The sequence below is a fragment of the Delphinapterus leucas genome, chromosome 8, assembly GCF_059928025.1.
Source record: "Delphinapterus leucas isolate spDelLeu-1000000601 "Yukka" chromosome 8, BTC_Dleu_Yukka2, whole genome shotgun sequence".
Classification (NCBI taxonomy): Eukaryota; Metazoa; Chordata; class Mammalia; order Artiodactyla; family Monodontidae; genus Delphinapterus; species Delphinapterus leucas.
In genome coordinates, this window is record NC_143136.1 from 158,155 (window position 1) to 180,826 (window position 22,672).

General features: G+C 36.7%; 1 protein-coding gene and 1 long non-coding RNA gene across 3 annotated transcripts in view; both read right to left on the reverse strand.

Moving 5' to 3' along the window:
- Positions 1-8: 8 nt before the first annotated feature.
- On the reverse strand, positions 9-8,157 carry LOC149748485 (uncharacterized). 2 transcript variants are annotated; one of them, XR_016394000.1, is made up of 4 exons: positions 7,677-8,157; positions 7,003-7,103; positions 3,307-3,410; positions 14-162 (listed from the first exon to the last, which is right to left on the reverse strand). It is a non-coding gene; the product is annotated as an uncharacterized LOC149748485 (long non-coding RNA). The 2 variants fall into 2 exon arrangements; XR_016393999.1 differs by lacking the exon at positions 7,677-8,157 and having other exon boundaries at positions 9-162; positions 7,003-7,668.
- A 7,370-nt stretch (positions 8,158-15,527) lies between these two features.
- The window catches only part of LOC149748486 (protein TASOR 2-like), a 43,636-nt gene continuing 36,491 nt past the window's right edge, over positions 15,528-22,672 (reverse strand). The window contains 1 exon segment of the mRNA XM_089916082.1: positions 15,528-15,671. The gene's annotated coding sequence lies outside the window, so the exon portion shown is untranslated.

A 22,672-nucleotide genomic window follows, 5' to 3' on the forward strand; every position in this document is an offset into this window, starting at 1 on the left:
AATGAGAATCAGAAGAAACGTGAGGTTGCTGATCTTACACAATAAAAGTAAACATACTGAAAAACATTTATTCAAAAAGTTGTTCTTACTTGTTTCTGACATTAAGGCTGACGACGTAAGTAAAATGAAAAATTCTCGATCTTCTAAGCATTTGACGATTGCCTTAAACATAAAATAGCAAGAAAGAAGATTCAATTCCTCTCTCCTTCTCCCTCTACCACATTCTTCAGTGATTTTTAAGCTCATGAAAAGTTAAAGAAAAAAATTCTTGAAATGTCAGTATTTATGGGAATCAGGACAATTTTGTCCCCAGTATCAGAAACTGCAAGCTCCTTAGCATTCAAGTAATCTTGGCCTTGTTATGGCTACATATAATAAATAACTAGAACATCATGGGTTAGTTTTAGGATAGTGTTCAATTACATAACAAATCAATCAGAAACAACGTCTTTCATTTTTTTTCATTGACATGTTGGACATTTCATACTGCTAAGTAGCCGCTCTGTTCCCATTTAGCCACTACAAATTCAAGGTCAATCAGACCTATGATTAACATGTTAAGCTCATTTTAATACAAAGCATATCACAGAATCCTGGGACTAGAAAAACTGGAAGATACCATCCATTAAAAGAATCCTTTCTACAGCTTCCTAAGAGATGAGTAATAAAAGGAAATAACATCATTAGGTCCCCTGGTTATAAGAAATGCAGATGAAAATAAATACTTCTATTTTCCCTCTACCACAGTCTTCAGTGGCATCTTCTGTCATTCTAAATCACAGAGATAACAGCTCTTCTTCCCCATTAGTCACCATTTCAAAAGCCTATATACCCTTAACAAAGATAAAATTCAATGTCATACAGTAATTTGTCAGTTAAAAAAACAGAGTAAAAGATACCACTTTATAAAGTGATAAAACATACTTCAAAACTTGACAGGTCATAAGCCTACAAATATGATAAATCAATAAATTATTCAACAACTCAAGTATGAAAAAAAGACTTCTTTTCTAATTATTTATTGGAACTAATTATGAGACTGAAACGTCACCCACAGGAACAATCACTATTGTGAGTCTCCAAACATTTCTATCACAGCCCCTATGCATTGGTTGGTTTACATTTTTGTCTCCTATAGTCTTGTAAGTTCCTTGACGGCAGGGACAATTTGTCTTTTTGCTTCTGGCACACAGTAAGCACTCAAGAGAGAATTACTGAATAAATGTATCAACAGTTATATATACCCATATCTTTGGTATTTATCAGCAAACAGATGTAATTCTTGTTTTATCTTTTTATCGGTGTAAAGAGTAAAAGGGACAATAATTAGCTACATTATTCTGAATTTTAGTTTTGTAATATAGATGAAAGTAAAATCCTATATCTGCTTAAAACTGTACATTCCTTTATTCCAAAATATGTGCACGTAAAACAAATATGTAGTGTATCTTATTAGTCTCTCAAATTACGCGCTGAAAGGGCTATATAAAATTCCTATTTTAACCTTTGTGGGGAAAAAAATCATAGAATCTTTGAAATATCTACTTCTAGCCTTTTCCATTCACACACAGAAAAATCCAGCCATACATGTCTTTACCACCTTTTAAAGAAGAGACCTTCCTCAGTACTGTTCTTGAAGTCCAGTGTTGTAGGTACAAGGGACATTTACTGCTCGTCCACTATACACCAGGCACCAAGGTGTCAAAGATGCTTAAGACATGATACCTACCCTCAAGGAGCTCGATGTCTAGGTAGGGAGACCGATATGTAAAGATTATTCATTATAAAATGAGGCAGGAAAAGCAGCCTGGAGCACTGAGAGCGAAGGACCTTATGTGATAAGTAATTTCTGTTAAGTAATTAACACACAAACTGTGAAGTAAAGCTGGGCACCGAGTCTCCTGAGCTCAATACCAGAAGCACTCACAAGTAGACCCTTCACTAATGCATTTTCTCAAAGTATCTTTGAACTTCCTTCCTTTGAATTTCCAAATATAAAATGAACTACACTACTTCGAAAACACATAGCCTGTAATCCCCGTCGATATTCGGTGGTCACCTGCTCAGCATCCTGTGTCAGCCACTGCACCTCCTTACTGCAGAATGGGGGCCCTGACCTCGCACCCAGTTCTGGAAGGTGGGCTCTGAGTGGCCTGAACTAATCAGTGTGGGCCATTCCCTTTCTAGTTGCTGCTGAGAGACATGCAGATGATGGAACTGGTCTAAGGACAGAAGCCATGGTTTGGAGGACGGGTTCTCTCTGCATGCAAAAAGGAAGCACGCAGCCCTGACTGGCAGCCTAGGACAGAACTATTGCACAGAGGAGGGAGAAGCTGAAAGAAAAAGAGTCCTGAGCAAACAGCACTTGAACTTGCTTTACCATCTAAAACTCAAAAGTAAGCCTATCAAAACTCTTTATTGTTTAAGCCAGTCTGAATTTCTGTTACGTGCAACTCAAGCATCTTACCTGACACTTCCCCCAAGGCAGCTCACCTATCTATTCTGTTAATTTACCGGTTTCATACTGTCTACTATGGGGATAAGTCCGTTGTGCCACTAAAGGGCTGAGCAGACTTGTTTGCTCACTTCCACCATGCACACTGTTTCCTTTGGGATGTTTGGGAATCACTCACTGTAAGGTCAGCATCTACTCCTATCCTCAGACCGAGGAGCCCTGGTTAACACAGTGGAGAGGTCTTTGGATGTTACATATTTCTCAGTAGAATCGTGCTTTTCTACGCTATGAAAGCAATAGAAGCAGCAACTTTTTCTTCTTTATACACCTATGTGTTGACAAGGGTCACTTTTAAAGAAATATCCCACAAATCAATCTCCTTTGATTAATGCAGAAATACTAGGGATCTACTCAATTCTTCCATCATAAAACAAAAACAACAACAAAAAAGGATTTGAGAAAAACTGTCCTCCTATACTTAAAACCAGGAGTATGAACTGACTAGTGAGACACAGAAAAAGTAAACTAAGATACAAAGGGGATGAACATGTTAGCCAATACATATCATGTCAATAAATATTAAATGATAAATATCCTCTTAAGGGAATTTCCTGGCGGTCCAGTGGTTAGGACTTGGCACTTTCATTGTTGTGGGCCCGGGTTTGACCCCTGGTCAGGGAACTAAGATCCTACAAGCTGTGTGGCGTGACCAAAAAAAAAAAAAAAAAAAAAAAAAATCCTTTTGAGCAAGCTAAAACAATTCAATCTAGGCAGAGCCAACTAATAAACAGATATCAATTTCTCAATTTAAGGAAAACATAATAATAATATTTTAAACTGATGATTCTTACCAATTGCTCCCTTTTAATGTACTCTGTTAGTTTATCTACTTTTTCCCCTTGTTTGTTGGACAGTTTCACCTCATACATATTGAAGCACATATCTTGGCAACAGACTGTGGAGAAAATCAGAAACACAGAACATTTCCTATTTTAAAATGCTATTGTGAAAAATTCCGTTTCTCCCTAGACCCACCGTGTGGCTGACATGGTTGGTCTTGGTGCTCCGGCCTGGTGTCAGGCCTGAGCCTCTGAGGTGGGAGAGCCGAGTTCAGGACACTGGACCACCAGAGACCACCCGGCTCCATGTAACATCAACCGGCAAGAGCTCTCCCAGAGATCTCTGTCTCAACGCTAAGATCCAGCTCCACCCAATGGCCAGCAAACTCCAGGGCTGGACGCCCCACCCCAAACAACCAGCAAGACAGGAACACAACCCCACCCATTAGCAGAGAGGCTACCTAAAATCATACTAAATTCAGAGACACCCCAAAACACACCACTGGACGCAGCCCTGCCCACCAGAAAGACAAGATCCAGCCCCACCCACCAGAACACAGGCATCAGTCCTCTCCGCCAGGAAGGCTACACAAGCCACTGAACCAACCTTACCCACTGGGGGCAGACACCAAAAACAAAGGGAACTACGAACCTGCAGCCTGCGAAAAGGAGATCCCAAACACAGTAAGTTAAGCACAATGGGAAAACAGAGAAATATGTAGCAGATGAAGGAGCAAGGTAACAAACCATCAGACCAAACGAAGAGGAAATAGGCAGTCTACCTGTAAAAGAATTCAGAGTAATGATAGGAAAGATGATCCAAAATCTTGGAAATAGGATGGAGAAAATACAAGAAACGTTTAACAAGGACCTAGAAGAACTAAAGAGCAAACAAACAATGACGAACAACACAATAAATGAAAATAAAAATTCTCAGGAAGGAAGCAATAGCAGAATAACTGAGGCAGAAGAATGGATAAGTGACCGGGAAGATAAAACAGTGGAAGTAACTACCGCAGAGCAAAATAGAGAAAAAAGAATGAAAAGAACTGAGGACAGTCTCAGAGACCTCTGGGACAACATTAAAAGCACCAATGTTTGAATTATAAGGATCCCAGAAGAAGAAGAGAAAAAGAAAGGGTCTGAGAAAATATCTGAAGAGATTATAGTTGAAAACTTCCCTAACATGGGAAAAGAAACAGCCAGTCAGGTCCAGGAAGTGCAGAGAGTCCCATACAGGATAAATCCAAGGAGAAACATGCCAAGACACATATTACTCAAACTATCAAAAATTAAATACAAAGAAAAAAATCCTAAAAGCAGCAAGGGAAAAGCAACAAATAACACTCAAGGGAATCCCCGTAAGGTTAACAGCTGATCATTCAGCAGAAACTCTGCAGGCCAGAAGGGAGTGGCAGGACATATTTAAAGTGATGAAAGGGAAAAACCTACAACCAAGATTACTCTACCAGCAAGGATCTCATTCAGGTTCGATGGAGAAATTAAAACCTTTACAGACAAGCAAAAGCTAAGAGAATTCAGCACCACCAAACCAGCTTTACAACAAATGCTAAAGGAACTTCTCTAGGCAGGGAACACAAGAGAAGGAAAACACCTACAAAAACAAACCCAAAACAATTAAGAAAATGGTACTAGGAACATACATAGCGATAATTACCTTAACTGTAAATGGATTAAATGCTCCAACAAAAAGACACAGCCTGGCTGAAGGGATACAAAAACAAGACCTGTGTACATGCTGTCTACAAGAGACCCACTTCAGACCCAGGGACACATACAGACTGAAAGTGAGGGGATGGAAAAAGATACTCCATGCAAATGGAAATTGAAAGAAAGCTGGAGCAGCAATTCTCATATCAGACAAAATAAACTTTAAAATAAAGACTATTACAAGAGACAAAGAAGGACACCACATAATGATCAAGGGATCAATCCAAGAAGATATAACAACTGTAAATATTATGCATCTGACATAGGAGCACCTCAATACACAAGACAAATGCTAACAGCCATAAAAGGGGAAATCCATAGTAACACAATAATAGTAGGGGACTTTAACACTCCACTTTCACCAACAGACAAATCATCTAAAATGAAAATAAATGAGGAAACACAAGCTTTAAATAACACCTTAAACAAGATGGACTTCACTGATATTTATAGGACATTCCATCCAACAACAACAGAATACACTTTCTTCTCAAGTGCTCATGGAACATTCCCCAGGATACATCATATCTTGGGTCACAAATCAAGCCTTGGGAAATTGAAGAAAATTGAAATCGTATCCAGTATCTTTTCTGACCACAACTTTATGAGACTAGATATCAATTACAGGGAAAAAAACTGTAAAAAATACAAACACATGGAGGCTAAACAACACGCTACTAAATAACCAAGAAATCACTGAAGAAATCAAAGAGGAAATCAAAAAATACCTAGAGACAAATGACAATGAAAACACGACCCAAAACCTATGGGATGCAGCAAAAGTTCTAAGAGGGAAGTTTACAGCACTACAATCCTACCTCAAGAGACAAGACAAATCTCAAATAAACAACCTAACCTTACACCTAAAGCAATTAGAGAAAGAAGAACAAAAAAACCCCCAAAGTTAGCAGATGGAAAGAAATCATAAAGATCAGATCAGAAATAAATGAAAAAGAAATGAAGGAAACAATAGCAAAGATCAATCAAACTAAAAGCTGGTCCTTTGAGAAGATAAACAAAATTGATAAACCATTAGCCAGACTCATCAAGAAAAAAAGGGAGAAGACTCAAATCAACAGAATTAGAAATGAAAGAAGGAGAAGTAACAACTGACACTGCAGAAATACAAAGGATCATAAGAGACTACTGCAAGCAACTATATGCCAATAAAATGGACAACCTGGAAGAAATGGACAAGTTCTCAGAAAAGCGCAACCTTCCGAGACTGAACCAGGAAGAAACAGAAAATATAAACAGACCAATCACAAGCAGTGAAATTGAAACTGTGATTAAAATTCTTCCAACAAACAAAAGGCCAGGACCGGGTGGCTTCACAGGCAAATTCTATCAAACATTTAGAGAAGAGCTAACACCTATCCTTCTCAAACTCTTCCAAATTATAGCAGAGGGAGGAACACTGCCAACCTCATTCTACGAGGCCACCACCATCCTGATCCCAAAACCAGACAAAGATGTCACAAAGAAAGAAAACCACAGGCCAATATCACTAATGAACATAGATGCAAAAATCCTCAACAAAATACTAGCAAACAGAATCCAAGAACACATTCAAAGGATCATACACCATGATCAAGTGGGGTTTATCCCAGGAATGCAAGGATTCTTCAATATACGCAAGTCAATCAATGTGATACACCATATTAACAAATTGGAGGATAAAAACCCTATGATGATCTCAATGGATGCAGAAAAAGCTTTTGAGAAAATTCAGCACCCATTTACGATATAAACTCTCCAGAAAGTAGGTAGAGAGGGAACCTCCCAAGAACTGAATCACAGAGCTACTCTACACCTTTCACAAAAGACCCTTTTAAGAAGTACTTAAGGGAAAACAGAAGTAAGAGGGCGAGAGAGAGAGAGTGCACATGCACGCGTGCATGTGTGTATGAAAGAGAGGGTGGAAAAGAACTGGAACAGAGCTCAGGACATGCAGTGTACCATGACATCTGAACAGACCTTTGTGCTCCACGTAATTCTGTTTTCTAAAAGCAGCTTCTGGTAGTCTGTTTTTCAAAGACGACACTTTCATTACATACTTAAAGTCTAGTTCGTGTGGTCTAAGAAACAAAATAACAATATCATGTAATGTAATAAGCACTGAAACTACAGCTTCATAAGTTTTGGTTTTCTAATATAAAGCAAACAAAAATATTATAACCACAAAAAATTCTTAAATCTATAAACGCCAGATCAAATAATGTACACATTCATAAATAGTATAGATTTTTGAGTATGTGACCTCATAAACCATGGTCTGCAAATGCGTTCCCATTTTCTGAGTGCATGCATTTCTGTTATAACCAAAATATCCAGACATGTGGAAGAATTATGCATATTGGAACGAGAATCTTCTAGAAATTACACTACGTAAGAACTTTTGATAATATGGGACTGCCGACCATGCAGTGCCACAGGATGAACCGCAGCCAGACTTGCATCATTTCCCCTGACTACCTTTTCCTTCTCTAAAACTCATTTTTAAATACTTGCAGACTTACAGATGCCTCCTTTCCCCCCAAATACTTCTTAATGTGTACCCTTAAGAAAAATATTTCCTTATATAACCACAAAACAATTAGCAAAAATCAACAAATTAACAATGATACAGGACAATTTTTTAACCTACAGACCTCATTCAAATGTTGCCAACTGTCTCACTAAGGTCCCTTGTAACAAAAGAAGGTACTTTTTTCTGGTTCAGGATCCAATCCAGGATGCCACATTGCATTTACGTATGTCTCTTTAGTCTCCTTCAGTCTGCAACAATCTCTGAGTCTTTATCTTCAGTGACCTTGATATTTTTGAATAATATAGACCATTTATTTTGCAGAATGTCCCTCAATCTGGGCATGTCTAACCTTTCTTCCTGATTAGATTGGCAGGAGCACCACAGACTGATATCGTGTTATTCTCTGTGCATCGTATCAGGAAGCACATGATGTTTATTCCTCTCCTGGTGACATTAACTTAACCACTTAGTTAAGATGGTCTCTGTAGCTTCTTCCATTGTAAAGTCTTTATTTTTTCCTTTGCGAGATATGTAAATACCATCAAACTTTCACCTACTACATCAAGCCTCCACTGATTATTATGATGTTGCCAAAATGTGATTTCCAAATTCCATCGCTCTTTCTATACCTATTAGTTGCACTCTACAGTGAGAAAGAACTTTCCCTTCTCTCCCATTTATTTATTCACAGAATCCTTAATTTATTCTATGGGCTATAAATTCCCTCTCTCTTCTTAAAAAAGGCCAGTAGAAAGTAAATGATTTCTAATAGCACACCAGTTTTCATTTTATTTTTCAATTAAAGCATGTCTAACTTTCAACAGTTTTGGGTGCAAACTAAGAATAGATTAAACAAAAAGATATCACAAGATGCCCTTCACAGTTCTCTCTGCAGAAGCAAGTACTGTAATTCATCATAATGTAAATACATGTAAAGGCTACTCTAATACTAGTCTAGGAAAATCGTGTGAAAATTAAAAAGCTAGATACTGCAAACCTTATAAAGATTCTAATAGAATTCAGTGGCTAGAATCTGTTGCATCTGTTATCTAGGCAAGTCCAAGTTGTTTCTTGGGGAAAGTCAAACTTCTAGCATCAAGTAAATTAATTTAGCCTGAGAGATCATTTTCCCATAAATGGATTAAGATACTAAAATATAAAAAGTGATTTGTCAAAGATTATAAAACTAACTTATTTCAAGGCAACGGTCAGATTTATATCTGAATTTAGGTCTCCTGTGTCATGGCCCTGTGCTCTATACATCTCCCCAGGAGTAATCTAAAACCAAGTACGGTTGCTGTATTTCACACCAGTGCCAACAAGCAAGACCTCAAAATGAGAATCAAAAAATTATACAAGCATCAGTAAAGGCACTTATTCAATACTTACAGTTGTTTTGGAACCAATGTGCCGTAAGAGGACCAAAGAGTTATATCACACATCAGACAGCCTTGAATAATTAATTTCCCTTTCCATGGATAGATGAGAACTGTGAGAAATGAGGGTAAGAAAGAAACTGATTATTTTATTTATGAACAAAACATTTACTTAAAGAAACAGCTAAAAGAACCAATTAAATAACTTCTTACCATCTTCTTTGAGTTCAAGTCTAGGGGGAAAAAAAAGAAGCATATTTTATAAGAGCAAAGGAAAGAAATCCAGTAAAACCAAGTATGTACATAATTACTTACTTGCTTTTATGATTATGAGCTGGTGCTGCCATCTTTTTAGGTTCCCTGTACTGAAAAGCTACAATCACATAAGGACAGATCTGTCTGGGTCGCTCAATAACAGTGCTGCCTGAAAGTTCATAGAGGTAATACTGAAAGAAGCAAAATAAGTATTATCAGGGTAATACTACAGAATTCCACGTGCATCAAGTTTATTTCAACCCTACCCAACCCCAAAATTTAACTCCTTAGATTTAGAAATGATTTATTCCCAGGTGACTATACCTGATTCAGTTCAAAGGTGCGAAACTGACTTGTCTTGTGAGAAAACTTGTTAGTACTTACAGCCACGTGGCAATCATAGCCAGAAGATGGGCTGGTATAGTTAGTTGTATAATTCTCAGACACAAACTTGACTCTTCCCTAGAATGAAAATATTAAGACTAATCAAATGTTTTCAAATAGCAATAATCTGACTCTAGGATTTATTTAAAAGTAGCCTAATAAAGAACATATACACATGTTTGCTGTCAAGGTCCCGCCTCTTCATCAACAGGACCACCAAAGGCAATACTAAGAAGACAAATAATATAAATGGTACTTCAGTGAGCAATCAAAACCTGTATTCTCTCCCCATCAAACAGCTTATGATGTTGGGCAGGGCTGGCTTCTAAGCAGTAAAGTAAGGAAGACTGAGAGCACATAGGCAAAAACTAAACAGCAGTATCCACCAGACAGGGTGGGATATGGGGGCACGAAACCAATGGCGAGGCACAATCTGACATAAGCAAAAAATGTTTGTTACCTGAGCTGACAGGCACGTTGTCTGCGGCAGAACTACAGCACTTATCACAGAGCAGGAGAGGGAAGAGTAAGGGAGGGAAGCAGTGACTATGAGCCAATGCAATGCTACTTTCCCTCCAGTTCTTGGGGACAAGTTTTGGAATATGAAGAGTTCACACTCTTAAAAAAATCAGTAGTGTTAGGTTTATGACCAAAGAACTTAAGATAGTAGGAAAGCTAAAACAAAAGCAAAACCAAAACGAGACCACAGAATATGTCCTCAAAAAGCCCCCCAACCTCTAAAATTAGAGTTTTCCTACTATTTGAGTGAAAATTCTAATTGCGTGATTCATTTATACTGGACTATTTAAGGGCATTTAAAAATTTCTGAGATCATCAGTTGCAGGTGCCCCATGAAACTGTGAACAAGGTCTCAATGTTTTAGGGGTTAAAAAAATATATAAAGGTTTCTCATTTTGACAACTTAAATCAATGAATGTTGCTTTCTAAATTCATCTCTTATAACTGAAATCACACTGCTTTATAAGCAGCTACTCGTTTTCTGTTATTTACTATTTAAAAAGTGGCATTGTGGGACAGGGTGAGAGGAAAGCTTTTCACTGAATACCTGTTGTATTATTTTGAAGCCTTTTTAAAAAAAACATATTCATAGATCATCTATAAAATGAATTTAAAAAAAGCTTTGTCCGTAAAGGAAAGCAAAAAGCAGTTATTTTCTCTGACTTTAGATAGCTGTCTTTGGCAAGGACTATGTGTAGCAAATGATCTGCAAAGAACATTATCACAGACTGATAATCTTTCATTTTTAAAAGAAAAATTACATAGAAGCACATTTAGTCTTTACCTTAATTAGATTAAAAATTACAACATAACCAGACTTCCCATGATACCAAGGTCTTGCATGAAGATAGTCTGAGTATTTGGAAATGTATACACCTATAAAAGTATAAAAATAGATTAATTTACACTTTAAAAAGATTATTTACACATGGGTTACCTTTAACTGAACAAGACAACACAAAAGACAAATAAATGCTAACATTAAAAAACTATTTTGAAACTGCTTACCTTTTAAAAACTATTTGAGATATTCTAAAGGTATGGAAACATTAGAGCTAAGATACAACACATCTGTTCGACAACCAATTTTCTATTTGGGTATGGTAAGTGAAAAGGGATAAGAGTATCACATGTTTGGAAAAGTCTTCGTGAGTCTGTTTTTTCTCCATGCAATCATTCAGTGAAAAGGCCTATAGTAATCTGATTCTCAAGTTATTTTTTGCAAAACATCTCAGTAAGTACTCATATTTAAGAATGTGTGCTGAGGTCTACTACACTGCAGCTGTGTGCCAGGCAGCAGTGCCACAAAGGGAAATACAACGAGGTCCTGCCTTCAAGCAGCTTATTCTGCTGGGCTGTGAATTCCAGGGAGGCGGGGGTTATATGTGTTTTGTTCACCACTGTAGCCACATCACAGCCCACTGCAGCTTAATAGAGAAGTGAGTCTCAAGAGGGGAGAGACTCCTTTAAGTTACGACAGGAGAAGAGGATCCCCACCCGGCAGCAGCAGTGAGAATAAGGAGGAAAGGACACATTTCAGAGATATTCCTGAAGTATCTCTTTTGAAACATAAAAGACAATGGTGAGGACATGGATATAGCAGACAGAGCAATAAACTTGTGGCCAGGAGATTGGGTTCCAGTTCCAGGTTTTTCACTTACTGCTAATAATAACCATGTGACTGAGGAGTATGTCACTTAAGCGGGCAAGGTGGGCATGAGTATAGATACATAAATCACAGGGTTCTCAGGAAGATTTAAAAAGATCCATAAACTTTTAAAACTATAATACACTACAGTAATATAAAGGATTACTTTCATACACAGAACTATCCATTTCTATTTGAGCCCAAAACTATAGAACACACACAGGCAGTAGTGCTATTTTATTATTACCCCCAGTACATGTGATGAAGAAGACTGTGTATTTATAGGAGCAATCCAGCCTCTATCTACTCCACCACCCTGCTGAAGCCAGCCTCTCAAACATCAACAATAAACTCATGTGACTGCAGTAAAGCGCAAAAATGGCCTTAATTTTTAGAGATGTAAGCTGAGGTGTTTGCTTGTAATTCACTTTCACAATTTTCAGAAAAAAAAAAACTTTTTTAAACAAATGAAGAGAATAATGCAAAACATTATCTGTTAAACGTAGGTGATAGGTATATTATACTATGCTCTCTACTTTTTCTATGTTAGCATTTTTCATAATGAAAAGAAGGGGGGGGTTAAAAAGAGTAGGGGAGAAGGAAAAAAAGGTTTTAGGTAAACTGTTACTGGGGTTATGAACTTATCCCCTTTCATGTCCTTTAGAAGAGCTGAATATAAGTTTAAAAAAACATTTGTTTTACACAGAGTTACCATATGAGCCAGCAATTCCACTCCTAGGTATAAACCCAACAGAAATGAAAAAACATGTCCACATAAAGACCTGGACAAGAACGTACATAGTACCATTTTTTTATAATAGCCAAAAAGTAGAAACAACCAAATGTCCATCAAGTGCTGAATGGATAAAGAAAATGCGGTACAGTGGAATATTATTCAGTCAAAAAAGGAATGAAGTATATGCTACAACATGGATGAATCTCAAAAACACTAAGCTAAGTAAAAAAGTTAGTCACAAAAGGTCATATACGATCCCATCTACATGGAATGTCTGGAATAGGCCAACCCATAGGGGCAAAAAGTAGAGTACTGGTTGCTTAGGCTGGTGGGAGTGGGGAGTGACTGATGAAAATGGTCTAAACTTGATTGTGCTGATGGCTGCATATTCATTTTAGTGAATATGCTAAAAAAAAATTGTATACTTTAAACAGGTGAAACGAATGGTATGTGAATGTTATCTCAATAAAGTTGTTATTTAAAAGAAATGGTCAGCAGGAATGTAGCCATGGAGCCCAGTAATCCTTCTCAGTGCTGATCTCCAACTTCTGTAGCATCTGACACTGCTAACACCCCTCCTTACAGCCTTCTGTTCTCTGTGAAACTCCACCTCCTGATTCTTCATCCCCTGGACTGCTCTCAACTCCCTCTTCCTAGCCTTGCCCCGTGGCCCCATCCCTTGCTCCCATAACCACCTGAAAGTTCTGCTCTTGCCATCTTTGCTGCCCCATGTAACAATGTTTTTGGCTTCAGCTAACACCCACCCGCTGCCACCTTGAACCCCAACCTCCAGTTCTAATCCCTTTTCCAACTATTTTTACCACCAGCAGGACAGCTTTCAGAAACACTTATGACCACCTCATTATTTCTCAAATTTAGCTCACTGAAGTAGTAGTGTTCATTTAGGTGTAAGCTCCAAGCTAAGCACTTGACACAGTCTCATGTAATCCTCACAGCAAATCTAGATGGTAGTTTCATCTATTTTACAGATGAGGAAAGTGAAGCTTAAAGAAATTAGTGCTAATCCACATTCTTGACAGTAAGATTACCTTTCTCTTTTAACTCAACAGCTTCCCTACAATTTCCTCTCCTCCGTGTCTCTCTTCTACTGACAATATCAGTGCAGTGTAAGTTACCTTACATTTGATTCTTTGTTACTCCTCACATTCCACAGTTGCCAAGGTGCGTCAGTTCCCTCTATTATGTGTTCCTACTGCCATTATGATAATTCAGAAGAAATCCTCACTAGCCCCAGATGACTGCACTAAACTCTTGGCACTGAAAGATACCTTCAGTACCTTTTCTAGTCCAACCATCCTTTTAAAAAAGATAACTCCTATTAGAAAACCTTAAGTCTTAGACTCAAAGCTCATTTATATGTTTAAAGGTCTGCTTCCAAAGATCACTATTTATCATCAATGAAACTAGCATTTAACATAGGTATCTTATGTAACTAACTAAACCCCACTTCACCTTGTAAAAGAGATTCCTTTTCCTTACAGACGTACCTTTCCCTGGGTCACCCAGAGTGCTGATAGCACTGCTGCCAACACAGAGTCCACGCTGACATACCAACTTTGCCTTAAACAAAAGATCGTACTTTGCTTATCATATCGTTCTTGGGAGGGTCCATGAAATAACTCTATAATCTATATACAGACTTTCAATACAGAATCTGTACGTTGTATGCATTCATGGCACAAAGCAAGCTTACGTAAGGCAATTGTGTTTTAGTTAATATTAACAGTTCAAACTTTTTCGTGAAATTTTATTATTTCTGTTAACAAAAATGTCACCGGCAAAACCAAATTAAACAAGCTCACAGATAAGTCCTCTCCTGAAGATTTCTTTTTCAATTACAGCTTGGGAATCACTAAATTTGAAAATGTCTCCTCCGCAAATGCTTTTTTTTTTTTTTTTTTTTTTTAGTATGAATCCATAACATATCTTATTTGGAAGTTAAACAAACTCTCTAGTATTACTATATAATCCATAAGTTATATGGTAATGTTAATTATTCTTTAGCAAATCTATCCCTGTTCTTTAAAAATCATGACCTCAACCGAAATACTACCTTGGAATTACTTTAAGTTGGATTATAGATCTCTAGCATTGCTGAACTGTATCTAGAAGCCACACACATCTCTGGAGACATACCTGCACACAGTAGTCTCCTTCTCCACAATTTAGGTACAACCAACAATATGGATGTTCAATTTTCAAAATAAGGCATGAAACAATTCCAAGTAACTAGAATGCTGAACGTGTTCATCTTGTCCCCAAAATCATGTAATTTAAACTTGAAAAACCTCCACAAGAAATAGAAAATATCTATCTAAACAATGATCGAGAATAGAAAATATCCATTCACTCCATTAAAAGTCATTATTAATACTTAAGGAATCTGTATTAATCAAAATCTCACCACGAGCTTACAAATGTATTCAAGATAAAACTAAAGAAAACCTATGGAAAGTTGTAGAAATCCAATCTCTTTCATGACAAGCTTTCACTGTCATTTACATTGCCACCAAACTAACAAAAAAGACTGATGAACTGGTAATCTTACAAACTTTATAGACCTAAAATACCAATATTTAACTTTAATGATATAATTAATTTTGTACATTAACATCACAAAATTACTTTTCTACGATCGAATTCCCTTACCTGATTTTCAGTTTCAAACAGAAGAAACCCGTAAGTTTCTTGAAGTTCTTCGTGAGTACAGTTACTTGCTTTTTTTTCTTGGTAAAGAGTTTTGTACCGTATAAGGAGAGAATAATCAAATGTTATAAACATGTTATTTTGCCTTGAAAATTAACTTTTAAAAATGCATCATCTGAATTCCTCCTGCTAAAAGACTAATGAAATTTATTATTTTTCTATTCCCTAGAATATATTATAATTACCTTTCAAGTGACTATTTCCAAGGATCTTTTATTTCAGCTGAAATGGGATAGCTAAAAAGAACTAGGCTTATATATCATAAATAATGGGTCTCTTTCTTTAAAACTAAAATAAAGCAGACACAGTGTGTACCAAGCACCTCACCTCATTTAAGAAAATGTCATTTTTCACCAGTCACTTGACTGTACTGAAAACCATGCTCAGATGCAGAGTCCAAGTAAGAAGTATGGAGAATTGAAACTGCCCTCTGGAAGAGAGAGTCTGAACTCAAGGACACTGTCTCAAAAACTGCAAAACACAAACAAAAATAATGCAACTGTTTAAGATAACCAAAGGATGGGGAAAAGTGGCACACTAAATATCACTGAATACTGATACAGGAAATATATCATCTATGATAATAGGAAATAATCATCTATTTCCTTCCTGTATAATTAAGACATTTACAATCTGTTTTGGCTACCATATCTGGACTATCTTAAAAGATCTCACATGTGAAAATAACCTAAATGGATTATAACTGAGGGTGAATGACTTTTAATGCAAGAATAAATCCCTTTTGGTTTCAAGCTGGGCGCTGTAGCCACACTGGGTAAAAGCAGATGCAACTGTAGTGTCAAGTTGGTGGTCAGCAACTGCTTAGACCAATGCTTCTCATTCTTAAATTTTTTTAAACCTAAGCCACATTTTGATAAACTTACCCTTCCTGTCTTCTCACCAAATCCCCAAGGAAGTCTGTTAGGTCCCTTGGAAGGAGCCTACTACTGCACACTCAGCAAACACATTAGAAATCATGTTTCTTTGGGGCTTCCTCACCAGCCTGTACATGTCTATTAAAATTTACTTCTTATGGGCTGTATTATAAAATCATCATTTTACAAAAATAAAACTTTATTACTTTTCTTGAAAGTGCTTTCTTCAAACCATACCCATGTGTTATCCCAAAGATGCTGGTATACCCCTCCCATGAGAGGCATGCTTCCTAATTGAGAACTACTGACTCAATCCAGTAATTCTCTCGATTGAGCCCTTGTGTCTTTTGATTTTACCAGTCCTCACTTAGCAAGAACTGAGCCTAATGAGTTCTCATAACATTGAACTATTTGATTTGTTTACTCCTTTCTATTTACATCCTCTCTATTCTCTTTAACAAGGTTGGGGGGGCGGATACACACTGATTATTTGTAAATAATAGAGAGAATAATTTATGTAAGACTGGAAGTTTGGGCCTTACAGTATAAATAAGTACATTAATCTGGCTTCCTACTTATACCAGGACTCTGCCAATTACACTAGAGTTCAAAAGTTAAAGAAAACATAAGCTTTTTAATTAAAATTAATTTATGAACAACAGGTTAAAAAACCCTAGACTATTACAGAAATCAAAACAAACATTTCAGTAAAATTCATTTGGACTAAACTGTCCTAATGCTTCAATTCCCAAGGTAATTTAAAAATGATTTTGATAATAATACTTCATCGTATCAAAAATAAAAGATTATAAATAGCACGGAAAGAAAGAAAAGAGGATGAAACACTTAAGAATATTCTGAAGTTGGCACATCTGATCTATATCGATTGTATCTGACTTTTATTTTTCCTCAGTTTCACCTTCTCTCTTTCAATATCGGTATACCAGTGCTGTGAAAAATATGGATATTCTAAAGAGATTCAAACAGCAAAACACCAGTGATAACAATTTAAAAATTATGGCTTTCTTTAGCTACTTCCTCAAAACAAACTGGGAAGCCTATGCACTTGCAAACTCCTTTTACAAATAATCTGTACAGCTAGCTCAAATGCAAATCAGGATTCCTTTAAAAATTATAATTTTGGAAACCTAGTATTTAAATTTTTTAAAAGGCAATATAATATTTAAAGAATCTAATTATACTATGAGGCTCAATATTTGTGAAAGATGTTGCTTACAAGTGAAAGAAATAAAAGTTGTCATAGCTTTGGAAATGACCAATCTATGATTATCAACTTCCCTAAATTCTGCAAGATGTTAATAGATTATAAGTTTCACAAGTACTGAATACTACATATATCCCCAATTTTGAGCGTCAACGCACAATAATAAACTGAAAACTGTGAGAAATAATGCAATTTAAAAGACCCCATCTAATACAATGTGGGGAGTACTGCTCCCAATAAAGCTAGGACTAATGGTAATGATTTAAAATAAACAAGGAGGAACAAGTAAGAAATGACTTATTTTGTACTTTTATACTGTAACTTCTAAAACCATTTATTTATGGTTAAAAATGCTTCCTTTTTATGTCAGCACTCTCCAAATAGCCATATGTTAGAAAAGTAATAATTTTACAGTTGGCAGAAGGAAAAGCATATCAAAAGAGAAGTTAATGGAAAACCACAGTAAACCCTGAATCTTTCATGACTTCATAATAAATGACCTCAATTATACTCTCAAGAAAGCACAAGTTTCCTGCTCTATAATTAAGGACATAATGAGAATTTTACTGATAAATCATTTGACGTTGTCTCTTCCCACACAATGCGCTTTCATTTAACCGCCTAAAACAAGCGTACAAAACGAGGAGCATTAAATAAATGGATAGTTTCATTTTTTGCTGAGCAATGCACATGCTCTAGTTTAACATTCAAGATGATCAGAATATTAAGAGAAAGAAGAGGGGGCTATTCCACACAGAAATCTAAAGCAACATCTAAGAAGGTAACTTGAAAAGTACCTGTCTGTAAAGCATAAAGAGTGTCCCTTACGGTTTAAGTGATCAACAAAGAGCACATGGAAAAAACTGAAGTTGAATCAAAATGGCTCTGAAAACTGAGTTAATATTCCTTCCTGTAGCACCTGGCTTCGGGCACGTTTCTCTGCCATTTGTGGATTGGATCTTAAAAGTCAGGTCAAGCTTGGGTTTCCCTGGTGGCACAGTGGTTGAGAGTCCGCCTGCCGATGCAGGGGACACGGGTTCGTGTCCCGGTCCGGGAAGATCCCACATGCCGCGGAGCGGCTGGGCCCGTGAGCCATGGCCGCTGAGCCTGTGCGTCCGGAGCCTGTGCTCCGCAATGGGAGAGGCCACAACAGTGAGAGGCCTGCGTACTGCAAAAAAAAAAAAAAAAAAAAAAAAAAAGTTAGGTCAAGCTTGACACAACAAGTTGGATTCTGCTCAAAGCGCCCTGCATCAATGTCCCCCATCTCAAAATCCATGACAGGGATACTGAGTGTCTGATTTCGGGACACTTTTTTCTCTCTTTATAACTTCTAATAAGAGAGATAAAAAAATTATAAACCAGCTTCTGATGCTATACCACAGGTATCTATTTTCCATTCTATAAGCATCTGGTCTGAAAGCAAATAATGAGATGAACAAACGTCAACAACTTAGGTGTCACAGTAATCTAACAGAATCTAGCCACTTCTCCATCTCCCCCAGACTTACATGACCACAACTCCTGTTTGTGAACTAAGCAATAGCACTTATCAAAGACAGAAACACTAAGAACCCAACAATATGTGCCATTAAAGGCCCTTATTAGTAGAAGGCAACCTACACCTTTTAATACTCTCCATGCCTATATACTGTATCTCCTCTAAGTAGGTCATTTGACAGTTGTTGAAGGAACAGCCCATTCTTTAATCACCTAATCCTAAAATGTACTACCCTTACCTTTAAGATATCAAAGGACTGCCAGTTTAAGATATATACAGCTTTTTTAGAACACAATTTGGCAGAAAGTAACAAAAACTTAAATGGGCATACCAAATAACCATTCCATTTCTGGGAATCTATTCCTCAGAAATATTAGCATAAGTGCAGGGGTTATATGTCCAAGGGTGTTCCATGCACCAACACCTATAACAGCAAAAACACTGGAGACAGCCTAAATTGCCATCAATAGGGAAACACCTTGCACTCACTAAATAAAAACAAAGTAAATCTGTATATACTGACGTACAAAGATATCTATTGTATACTACTGAGTGAATAATATGTATTATCTGTCATTTTGGTAAAAAAAAAAAAAAACCATAAAAAATTATGTGTTTGGAAGTATACAGAAAAAGATGTAGAAAAGATGGGAAATCCAACCGTTAACAGTATATACACCAATGGTGATTGGGGAGTGGACAAAAAGGAGAACTTATACTTTTGCCTTATATATATCACTACAATTTAGATTTTTCTTACATAAGCATGTATTACTTCTACTATTTAAAATATCTCAATTTAAAATCAAGTAAAATAAATCATAATTTCAAAGAAATACAGATAGAGGAGTGTGACAATTTCTCTTGAACACACACACCTTTTCTGATGCAATTTGCAAACTTAATCACCTATCAATTTTGGACTAATAATTATAAGAAATCTGTAGCTACTGGAAGTTAGAATTTTTTAAAAAGTCCTTTCATTTTACATGATCTAAATTAAAATCTAAAAAACTGTACTGTGCAGCTTTGGATTCATTAGTAATAGCTTATAGCATTTAGTTTAATACCCACTCTTCTCTGATATGAACCTTGTCTCGGTCTTCTCTCACAGGGAATGGAGCTGGGAGGGTGGTCTTAATTCATTTGCACCAAGTATACCCCCGGACTTCTTGACATAGTCCTGTTCTCTGCTAATGTCATAAATGCTAAAATGAAAAAAGAAAAAATTAAATCATAAAGTGAATAGTTCTATTTCAGGCATATCTACTATATAAATAAATGTTTACTGAGCATCTAGTTTGCATTAGGTACAATTTTGTAATGTTTCCCTTCTTTGTCAAGTCTCCAGAGCTAAAGGCTAAATTTGCTGTATAAGAAGTAGTAACACACATAAATTGAAGTGGTTTTCCCCCAATTCTTTAATTTCTAAAGAAAATTTTCTTCGCAGAGATAAACAGGAATCAATTTTGCCTCATTGAAAAAAACCTTTCAAAATGCACAGATTATAGAACCACACCCATGTTCTACTGGCTGGAAATAATAAAATCAAATAGAACACAAATAAAACCTCTCCCCACCCCTAAATAAGTAATATTTGATTCACCCTTCATTAAACAAAACTATTAGTGATGACTATTATGTGCCTAGTACTATGCTATACCCTGCATTTTATCAAGACAAACGAGAAAAAGTCTCTATGATGAAAGTGTCCCGGTGGCCTGGAGATCTTAGAATGCGCTCACAAAATACTCCTAGAGTGAGTGTGTGACCTTTGGAAAGCAAGGGCTGTATCTCCTGGTGACAGTGGTCTCAAAGAGGAAAGCAGAGCTGGAAGTAAAGACCCTCCCAAACCAGATTACACTTGCAACTTAGAAAAGGAGTAGCAACAAAGGCACCATATTTTTAAAAACAATCCTCAGCTTCAGGAGCAGAGGAGGGAACCCTTAAGCCTGAAAACTGCTCTGTTGCATCCGTACACTGGGCTCAAACACATCTTCAGAGCTAGAATAAGATGAAGGCAGGGAGAGGGCATCTTTTCCTTTGTCCTCGGTGAGAAAGCTTTCCCAGAATTCTCTCTGCAGGCACCCCATTCTCAACTCATTGGCCAGAGCTGAGTCACACGTTTATTCCTAAAACAATCACTAACCAAAGAGAGTGGAATTACCATAATGAGCTTAGAGTAACTAAGAGTCACACAGCCCCCCACTCTCACCCGCCCAAGCTGCTCCTGAAGCATGGGATCACCCCAAAAGCTAGACAAAATTGTGGTTTGGGGGAAGGGAAGAAAAAGGGAGGTGATTACTGGGAAGGCAGTCAACAACATTATCACACTAAGGTCTCAACAAGTTAGTGGTAGGTCTGCACTAGAATCCTGGTCTCCTGAATCCCAATTTAATTCTCCCCTCTTGACATAATGAACGATATAACCAATATTGCTACTTTTTCTAAAGAATCTTAAATATATTCACACAGTTCTACCTCAAATCCTTTTTGAAAAAAGGTGTACTATTATAAAACTATACATGCTATTTTTTGTAAAGTATACTGAATTTCTCAAATAATGAACTGCTTGCAGTTCCTCATGTGTATCGTGTTTCCACCTCTGCATTTGCTATTTCTATTGCCCTGAAAATGTATACACTAGTGCCCTTTTTTGGCTTATCATTTGAATACTTACTTAGATTTCAGGTATCAGTACCTCTCTGAAACCTTTCATGACATATCCCATCTCAATGACACTGGCTGTTGGTATCACTGGCTACCCACTGTATCATGTTCCAGATTCTCCCACATATCTATAGTACTGATTTCGTTATAGATTTTTCTTCCTGCCACTGGATTAGATGAAAAACTTTCTTGACTGGACCTTTATTTTCTAAATACTTTCTCACTCTTTTTGTCTAATTGTTGTGGCTATTCTATTTTTTAGGAGAGTTCTTCAGCTTTATTATCTAATCCTTTCTTGCTTCCTGAATAATTTCTCTCCCTTTTTTAAAAAAAGAATCTCTTCTTTTACGTAAGTTGTATTTTCTCTTTTCTTTTTAAAGATACCACAGTTTACAGATACTTCTATTTCTATTCCACCCATATTCCTGCCCTGAGAAGTACTTGGTACCTCTAAATCCTGAGCCTTTTCCAGATTCTGTGGAGGGAATCGGCTTGCTTCTCTTGTTGGCTTACCTCTCTTCAGCCTTCAGCATTCTCTAATCCACTAAATCATTTAGTAATTGACCACCTTCTTTTGTAGTTTCCCAAATGCTGATTTCATTTATCTTCTCCTTTCTCACTCTCTTGATCTTTGTGGATTTATATCTTTACTCTGTCACTATAATCTTAGTGGAATTTCCAGAGGAGTGTACAACTGGAGGTGTCACAGACATAACTGAAGTGTCTACTTAATGTAAGTCTTAATTTCTTCAATCAAAAAATGTGCAATATACCACCTACCATGGTAGCTACTATCACCATTATTTTTATTTTAACTTTTATAATTATGAAGACCTCATTTTATTTACTTATGTATTTATCACAGAACTAATTACATATCAAATCTTCAACAAATATTAATTTTAAAAGAATTAATTTTTAGTGTGTATTAACGCAATAACCATTTACTCAAATACATGAACAGAACAGTCAAAGTAGATCTTCAACGATTTCTTTCAGAGTATTTATCATGGTTTATAATTACATAATCATAATTATTTCACTAATGTCTATTTACCTAATAAACCAAGCCTTATGAGGACAGGAATCATGTCTGTTTTGTCTACTTGTGATTACCCAGCATCAGCCCAATGCCTGGCACGCAGTGAATGTTCAGTAAATATGTATTTGATAATTAAAGGAAAGAATAATACTTATGCAATTT